Source organism: Hyaena hyaena, unplaced genomic scaffold (genome assembly GCF_003009895.1).
Source record: "Hyaena hyaena isolate Hyena2069 unplaced genomic scaffold, ASM300989v1 scaffold_124, whole genome shotgun sequence".
NCBI lineage: Eukaryota > Metazoa > Chordata > Mammalia > Carnivora > Hyaenidae > Hyaena > Hyaena hyaena.
Window position 1 is genome coordinate 3,506,168 of NW_024080755.1, and position 9,532 is coordinate 3,515,699.

Consider the following 9,532-nt stretch of genomic DNA (forward strand, 5'->3'; position numbering starts at 1 on the left):
CTCAGTTTGTTCTTGGCATTCAAGAGTCTCTCATGGTTTGCCTCCCTCCCTCTCCCCCACTATTTTTCCCCTTCTTCTCCCCCATGGTCCTCTGTTAAGTTCCTCCTAATCCTCCTATATGTACAAACATATGGTATCTGTCCTTCTCTGCCTGACTTATTTCGCTCAGCATAACACCCTCAAGGTCCATCCATGTTGATACACAGGCCAGATTTCATTATTTCTCATTGCCATGTAGAATTCCATAGTATAGATAAACCACAACTTCTTGATCCATTCATCAGTTGATGGAAACTTAGACTCTTTCCATGTTTTGGCTATTGTGGAGAGTGCTGCTATGAACATTGGGGTACATGTGCCCCTATGCATCAGCACTCCTATATCCCTTGGGTAAATTCCTAGCAGTGCTATTGCTGGGTCATAGGGAAGTTCTAGTGTTAATTTTTTGAGGAATATAAGTCTTGTACCTTGTTACATGTAATGATCTTTTATTTTTAAAAATGAAAATAGGCATATGTTATATATACTGTTCTTCTCCTTACTTAATTTCATTTGACATACTATAGACATATTTTCTTTTCAGTATATATAGATCCGCTGTGCTAATAGTTATATAGAATTTCATTGTATATAAACCATAATTCATGAACTTCAAGAAAATATAATTTAGTAGCCTGAAGACTGACTGCAACTCTTAATGTATTTAGAATCTTAATCAAGTTGGATTAAGTTGGATTAAGTTGGATGGAATCAAAACCATATAACATAAAAAACTGGGAACTCAATGGATTTTTGTCCCTTAAGGAAAAATTTGGGCTCCTCTGGGCAGTAAATCGTCTCCCTGTGAACTGAGATTTGGGCAGATGTGACAAAACAACTTTTGAAGGTTACCTTTCTGTATATGGGTCCAAAAGTGAGACAGGACAAGGTCAATAGTGCTTCTGGGGATGAGATCCAAATGAGAGAAGTAGACTACAAAGTCCATGAACACCAAGGGCTTTCATTCTAGAAAATATCTTATAACCACTCCAACTAGCCTCTTTCCCCCAGGAAATTGTTGAGATGCTTCTTTCCTTTTCTTTTTTCAAATGTTTGTTTATTTTTGAGAGAGAAAGAGAGAAGGGAGAGGAGGAGAGAGAGAGAGAGAGAGAGAGAGAGAGAGAGAGAATCCCAAGCAGGCTCTATGCTGTCAGCTGGGAGCCTGATGTGAGGCTCAATCCCTTGAACTGTGAGATCATGACCTGAGCCCAAACCAGGAGTCAGATGTTTAACTGACTGAATCACCCAGGCACACCTGGGATGCTTATTTCAAAGAACACGGTCCGTGATTCCCTGGTTGGTGGACTCCCTGTGGAGCATGAAGGCGCTGGGCAGACACCCTGTGGAGCAAAGGGTATTGGGCAGATGGGGTGAGAATCCGAGTCTCACGGCACATCGCTGCATTCTTTGGCTGGTGTCTTGGGCTCTCCTGAACCTTCTTTCCTCATCTTTAAAATGGGCAGGATGTTCCCAATCTTACACAGTATTTGTGAGATCTCAGTAAGGAAAGGCTCCCCGCCCGCAGAGGGACCAGTTTAAGAACGTAGCATATGCCTTGCCATCTTGGGAGTTTGTTATTTCTGGGAATGTTTGTACCTGGGGTCAGACGGTGCTCTTCCTTGTGCACACACCTCACAATCAGAGCGAGGATGAGCAAGTATACAATGATTTCTGGGCTAAGCCAGCTGTTAACTGTTCAGTTTTCCTTTTCACTCATTTACCCCCACTAAGCCCTCAGAGCACCAAGGAGCAATGGTGCAGTCAAATGAAACATTCCTAGCGCAGACTGGGGGGGACTTTAAGCACCCCTCAACCCCGCAAACAATGGGACAAAAATCCCAGCTAGATGGTTCTATCTTGTCCCCTGTTTCCTTTCTCTTGCCCTCCCACTAGACGTCTCTCCTTCCCTGTGTAGATCTCAGCCAGATGAAAAACCTGGGTTAATAGACTCAGCCATTACCTGCGAGCAGTTTAATGACCCTATAGTTTTACTGGAGTATAGCCTTTGGGGTTTCAAGCCAAATTGGCTGGCCAAGCCAAATTCTTGCCAAGATGTCTTTTTTAACAAGAGATGTGGTCATGCCGGTTGCTACAAGAGTTTTCCCTTCATATTTTTGCATCAGTAACACCATCGTGGGCATATAAAGATGACAAGAGCCTCTTCCATCAATGCCTGACTCCTGATGATGTGGCACCTGTCACCTTGGCCACCACTGGCTCTCCGCAGTTATGTGCAGCTGCTGCTGGTCACATGCAGGCCCTTCTTGGGCCACATCCAAGCTCTTCACAGCTCCCCTGCACTTCCCAAACACTTGCCCTGGTGGTAGGGGATTCAGTACTGAGAGGTTCAAGGGCCCTGTGGTGGGACCGTTGTAGCCCCAGGATGGAGCACAGTACCTATGCAGGGCAGGTACCCCAAAATCTCTGTGGAACAAATCCTTGTGTGTTCATGGACCACCGAGTTGTATATCCCCTCCATCTAAACCTTCTACACCTTCTTGCCTTGGAAGCGTGTATTAGTTGGCCAGGGTGGCCATAACCAAGTAGCACACACTTGGCAGCTTAAACAGCAGAAACTGTCCCACAGTTCTGGAGGCCAGAGGTCCAAGATCAAGGTCCGCAGGGTCGGTTCCTTCTGAGGGCTGGGAGGGAGAATCTGCTCCAGGACTCTGACCTAGCTTCCGATGGTTTGCTGGTGATCTTAGCATTCTCTGGCTTGTGGATGTATCACTCCGAACTCTGCCCTCACATCCACGTAGCCTTCTACCAGGGTGTATGTGTCCAAATGTGCCCCCCTTTTTAATTTTTATTTAAAAGTTAAAAAAAAACTTTTAACATTTATTTTTGAAGAAGAGAGAAACAGAGAGCAAGCAGGGGAGGGGCAGAGAGAGAGGGAGATACAGAATGTGAAGCAGGCTCCAGGCTCTGAGCTGTCAGCACAGAACCTGATGCGGGGCTCGAACTCACAAACCATTTGATCATGACCTGAGGTGAAGTCAGATGCTTAAGTGACTGAGTAACCCAGGTGCCCTGACCCTATTACCAATTAATGTCACGTTCTGAAGTCCTGGGGATTAGGATGTGACCATATCAGTTTTGGGGCGGGGGACGCAATTCAGCCTATAACAAGAGGTTACCAAGCAGTACAGTTACTTTCCCTTGTTCTCAATTCTCCATTTATGTTAGAAAAGGTTGAAAGTTAGGTTGATTCCTGTAAAGTCTGAACACAGCTGAGGAGGAACAAGGAAATGTTCTTCACATTAACACAGCTTGAAGAATTTGGGGTTTTGTCTGAAAATGACAACTGAGGCTGAGAATCTTAGTGGCCGAATAAACTAGACTATTCTCCTTCCACCTTGTGTATCATGCGAAGAAACCCTTTTTTTTCTCTTTGGAATTCACAAGTTGTTTGCATAAGAATACCTCGTTTTTAGCTTTGTGACTTTGTTACGTGACATGTAGTGCTGTCCTGTGACTGGAGGGACACAGTCCACACAAGGTTTGTTAGAAGAAGCCTTTTCTCTAGTGCTTACTCTAGCAGGGACCGCTCTCGGCCTGGGACTCATCCAATTGTCCTCAGCTCGGTAATCGGCTGTGACAATCATGCCCTGACAAACACGGAGCTGGCGCGCACGCAGCGGCCAGCAGGTGGCGCCCGAGCGGGGTGCGAATCCCATTGGGGGGGTTCCGAGCTGGGAGAGACCCAGACCTGGGGAGATGCGGGGTGATTGACGCCTGACTACAGCCTCAGCGGCTGCCGACACCCCCTTGGAGAATACAGACCCCCCCCCCCGGCTCCATGAGCAAGACTGCCTTCAAAGGGGGGGGGGGGAGAGCATAGTGCTGAGACGGAGACTCCTGTCTGAGGCCTACTTGGGTTCTCCGTTCATTTTTTAAAAAGTTTTTATTTAAATTCTAAGTAAGGATAACGTACTATTAGTTTCAGGTGTACAAGATAGTGACGCAACACTTCATACATCACCTGCTGCTCATCCCACGTGCACTCCTTAATCCCCATCACCTGTTTCACCCATTCCCCCACCTCCCCTCCCCAAGCATCAGTTTTCTATAGTTAAGAGTCTGTTTCTTGGCCTCTGTGTGTGTGTGTGTGTGTGTGTGTGTGTGTGTGTGTCTCGGGGTTGTCCTTCATTTTTAATTTTTTTGTTTTTTAACATTTATTTCTGAGAGAGAGACAGCGTGAGCAGCGGAGGGTCAGAGAGAGAGGGAGTCAGACTCTGAAACAGGCTCCAGGCTCTGAGCTGTCAGCACAGAGCCCGACGCGGGGCTCGAACCCACGAACCGTGAGATCATGACCTGAGCTGAAGTCGGACGCTTAACCGACTGAGCTCCCCAGGTGCCCCCTTCATTTTTTATTTTTGCCACCTGCATTTCTGGAGAAGCGGGGCTGCAGTCAGGTGCCTGCCGACGGTGCTGCTCCCCTGGTGACAGAGCAGGCCCGGGAGGCAGGCAGCTGTGGGTTTGCCCTGGAAGAGTCACCTCTCCGTGGGCCCTGCGGAGCCTGTCCCCTTTGGAAAGCTTCCGGCTTCGCTGACCCCATCGCGCGTGCTCTCTGCTCAGGTCTCTGTTCATTAGCAGCTCCCAAGGTTTGCAGCAGAGAAAAGGAGCTCATAGGGAGTGTTGGGTTTGGGGGAGGAGAGGCTGGCAGGAGCGAGACTGGACTCGGTGGCTTACAGGCACGGAGGGGGCTCGCCGCGCCCTCCCTCCTTTCCACTGGGAAGCAAATACGAAGCCTGGGTCGCCAAGGTCCCTGCGAAGACGCACATGTTGTATTTGGGGAGAGAGGGGAAAGGCCTGGTAGTGGAGGACATCTCTGCTGCCCTTGGAGGTGACAGGTGTCAGCGCCAGCGGGCTGGCCTTCAGAACGGGTGAATGAATGATTCACTGGGGCTGCAGACGTAGAAAGCAGAGAGGCTGGATGGCGTGAGGGGAAGAAAAGTCAAATGTGGCCAGCTTCGCTCTCTCGCCTCGGGCTGATCTGGAATTTTTGCCTTAGGGCTGGCTCATTGCTGTGGTTAGTAATGATGGAGGGATGGGGAGAACGCTGGCTTGTGAGTGAGTGACTGAGTCACTTTACGGGCTTATGTGTACGGCTGCTTTCTTATCTGTCAAATGGGATGGCACATTTCCAGAATGGGCCGAGGCTAGAAATGTCGGGTTTGCAGTTCCCCACTGGGGTCCAGTTCCCATCCAGCTCTGCGGCCTTCGGCGTGAACTGGAACATCTCTAAGCCCTAAACAGTCGTCTCTCAGCAGCCCATCAGGGAGATACATTGGGATTGGGGGTGGGGCTTTCCGTGGGACTGACCCACTGAGGATCAGGACCTGCGTTTTCTTAATATATATTTTTTTAATTTATTTCTAGGAGAGAGAGAGAGACAGTGTGAGCAGGGGAGGGTCAGAGAGAGAGGGAGTCACAGACTGAAACAGGCTCCAGGCTCTGAGCTGGCTGTCAGCACAGAGCCCGACGCAGGGCTCGAACCCACGAACCGTGAGATCACGACCTAAGCGAAAGTCGGACGCTTAACCGACTAAGCCACCCGGGCGCCCCAGGACCTGCGTTTTCTATGATGGAATGTGGTTTTTTAAGGGGTGCGCATATGGATCTGACTCCTGCCTTTTGTGTGGGTGAGACAGAATCTAACCAGAGCAGGTTGGAGAGGACAAAATCAGTCCCACCTGGAAGCATGTGAGACAAATCAACATTAGCTTGTCAGAAACTTGTACGTAGGAGTAGAATCTTGGGAAACCACAGTATGTTAATGACTGAATTTAGTTTTGTGAATATCTGCAGACATGTGCTGTGAATGTAAATCGTAACCTTCACAATGCAGTATCTTCCTGTGTGGGTTAAACTCGAGGAAGGCTGAAGGGTTTATGATGTTTCTTCCCACTACAATTGATACGGATTCAAATCTCAAGTGAGACAGGTCAACCTCCTTTATCACTGACCCGAAGCAAGCATTGTCTCATAAAATGTATCTGATTTGGTTTCCCACTGTGAGTTCTCTTGTGTAATGTTTGCCTCATTTTCTGGCTTCAAATGTTGCAATAGTTTTCTGCCCTACCCTGCATTCTGGCACATGGCAGGCATCACAAAAATTGGTTGAACAAACCTTGGAGTGAAACTCTAAATAACTCTTGGGGGCACCTCTAGGGCTGAATCAAAATTAGGTCCTGTTCAGTTTCGCTTTCTCTCTCACCAGAGCCCTTTAAAATAAAAGAGTCTCGAGCTTTTTGGGGTCAGGGCTGTCTCTGAAAGCCTGATGAAATTTGCAACCCTCTTTTCACATGTTAGAGCAACCCTCTTTTCAAAACGTTACATGCAACATTTTGTAAATTCCAGAGAGTTCAAACTCAGGTGGTCCCTCTCTGGTTAAGAGTCTCAAGCAAACTTGTCTTTTTCAGGTTCCTTGATATGAATGGAGACACTTAATGAGAGGAATGTTGTGTTCATGACCTGAGGCATGGAGAGATGGACTGTCAGTAACTTTTTATTTTGATGAGTTCCATTCCTGCTCCCTCTGCAAAGATGTGCAGGAAAATTCCAGAGCAAGGACAGGAAGATGAGTATAATGGTCTCCAATCGTTGGGGGTTGTTTTGTTTACTGATTTTCTAGTTATCGGTTTGATGTACAAATATTTATTTTTCTGGTTTATTTCCTCCCTTCTTCTCAAGGGAGATAACAATAGGAGACTTGGTTGGAAACACCAAACGGTTCAGAGTGTGCGTATTCCCGTGCTATGCCTGCATCGGTTGAAAATGAGCCCTAAGGTATAGTCATTTTTAGAATAATCACGTCTGTTTTCTTGTTAACACTGACAAATTAGATTTCTTCCCCTGCAGTCTCTAAGACTTCCTAAATGAAGGTGCTCTACACAGATGTAGCGTTCAGGCCTGCATTCAGCTCTGGCTTCCAACTCTGCATAATTGTTATGGATTACTTTCTGTGTGCGCTCAGATAAGTGATTTTCCAGCCACTGCCCTGTGCAAACATTCGACTTGAAAAGAGTATGTGAAATGGATGGTGGTGAGTTCCGATGATGCTCCTAGGTCATCTTCCATCAATTCAGCTTTGAACTTGCTGAAGCCTGTTTGATGCCATTCTGACTATGGCCAGTGGAGTCATGTTCAAGTTTCGGTACAGCATTTTACAAGTCAAGCAGTTTTGTGACTCAGCCACCCAGCCAACAAGAGTTCGCTCCTTGGTGAGTCACAGATAGAAACTGCAACAGATGAGTTGTCGCGCAAAGGACAGTTTATCTACAGCAAATAAGGAGATCACCAATAACTTCCAAACTGTGACTCCCCGAGCAAGGGTGTAGCAGGATTCTTGCACAAAGTCATGACACCGAGGCTTTTCTTTCCAGGAAGCAATTTCATTCCAGCCGGCGTCACTCAGTAGGGTTTGTACCCAAGAACTGAGCCCCAAACACCACGTGGCGTGGTTTTTTAAATATATTTTTCACTTCTTTGTCTCCCATATATGGTAACACACAAACATGCAGTCTGATTAGTGTGGTCTCATGTTACAAGGTCGTGAGGGATGTCGTCACATACACGAATAGCAAGTTTGCCTTGACATGTTCTTTTTTTTTTCTTTCTTAGGGAGGGGACCCTACCACAAGGAAGAATCGATTCCTTCTATTTAGGGTTAGAATGAATATTTAGATGGGGAAGCCTTGTTGTTGTATGTGGAAGCTGGCATAAGGTTGCACATGTGCCTTAAGGAAATGTGCTTATACATCCATTGTACATGATGTTGGTGAGGCTGCTGGACTCCTTGGGTGGAGATTTTAGTATTATAATGAGGTACAGGTAACTGTCTGTCACTCTGGGGGTTGCTCTGTGGTCCATCTGCACGGATGTGAGTCCAGAGTTGAGTTCAAGCTGCTCTGGGCAGTCTGGGCAGTCCTTCCTGCCTGAGGGGTATTTTCGGTTTCCATCATGGGATGTTAAACCCCTTGGGTCTTCTGCCTGAGTTAAAAGACAAGCTGGAAAGAAGAGCTTAAGGAAAAATGTGGAACAAAGATTGGTGGGTAGAAGCAGGTGAGCCGTAAAGGTCAGTCCTGGGGTCCAGCCGGTGGCAGTTTTGAATTCTAGGGCATTACTTTCTGGGGAGAGAAGGGGTTAGAGTAATGGCCTGGGATTCAAAATTGATAGATCCCTCATGTACAGCACCTTTTGTTAAAGAACAAAAATTCAACCAAATAAATTTAAAGAGCTAATTGGCTTTATTCAACTATTCGTGAGTCAGGTAGCATCCCGTGTAAGAAACAGTGTGCTTGAGGAGCTGGACAACATAGAAGGCTTCTATAGGCAAACATGGAGCAGCACAAGGAAGTTATTAGCAAAAGGGAAGGATTGTTTCAGGCGAAGTCACCTTCCCTTAGTGGGGAGGGCAGGGGTCTTAGGCAGATAACCTCAGGAGTGTTGAACAACTGGTTGGCTTAAAATTCCACCCATGGGGGGCTCCCCGGTGGCTCCGTCGGTTAAACACCTGACTTCGGTTCAGGTCATGATCTCTTGGTTCATGGGTTTAAGCCCCGTGTTGGGCTCCGTGCTGACAGCTTGAAGCCTGCTTCAGATTGTGTCATTCCTCTCTCTCTGCCCCTTCCCCACTCACGTTCTGTCTGTCTCTCTCTCTCAAAAATAAATAACCATTAAAAATAAATAAATAAAACTCCCCTCCTGGGAAAGGTGGAAACTGCAGTGAGGTTAGATATTAAGTCTTGGTGGGCCTTAACCTCAGCGACTCCACTTTGGGCCTCTTGTTTTTGTTTAACACCTTTCTTAGATTAAGAGTGTGTGCAGGTGAGGTGTAAAGCAAATCTCACGGAGCCTGAAGCAGCACAAAGGTGACCTTCCTCGTGTTCTCACTTCCCCTGATTTGGTTGAAAACTCAGGTCTATTTCTCTCTGTTGGGAAGTTGGTCTTTGAGTACAGAGGTAGGTTTATGCCTTCAAATGAGCATGGGACTGGTGTGGAGTGTAGCCTGAGGAGTCCTCGGGGGTGGAGATGGGGGTGGGGGGACACAACTTTGATCTCCCACCCTCAGGTGTCCAGCACAAGGTAGATGTAAGAAACTGCACATTTAAAGTAAGAGCTTTGGGAGAGGTCACTTGCAGTAATTTTGCATAGAGGCGGGACTGGGGGGTAGAACACTGTGGCTGGCAGGTTTTCCCACTCAACTAAACCCATAGGTCTTTTTTTTTTTAATTTTAAAGTTGTTTTTATTTTATTTTATTTTTTTATTTTTATTTTTTTTTTACAAATAGTTTATTGTCAAATTAGTTTCCACATAAGTGCCCTCCTCCATGCCCATCCCCACAAGTGCCCTCCTCCATGCCCATCCCCCCTCCCCCCTACATCCATCAGTTCTCAGTTTTTGTCAGCATTCAAGAGTCTCTCATTGTTTGCCTCTCTCCCTTTCCCCCACCATTACCCCCCTTCTTCTCCCCCTTGTTCCTCAGTT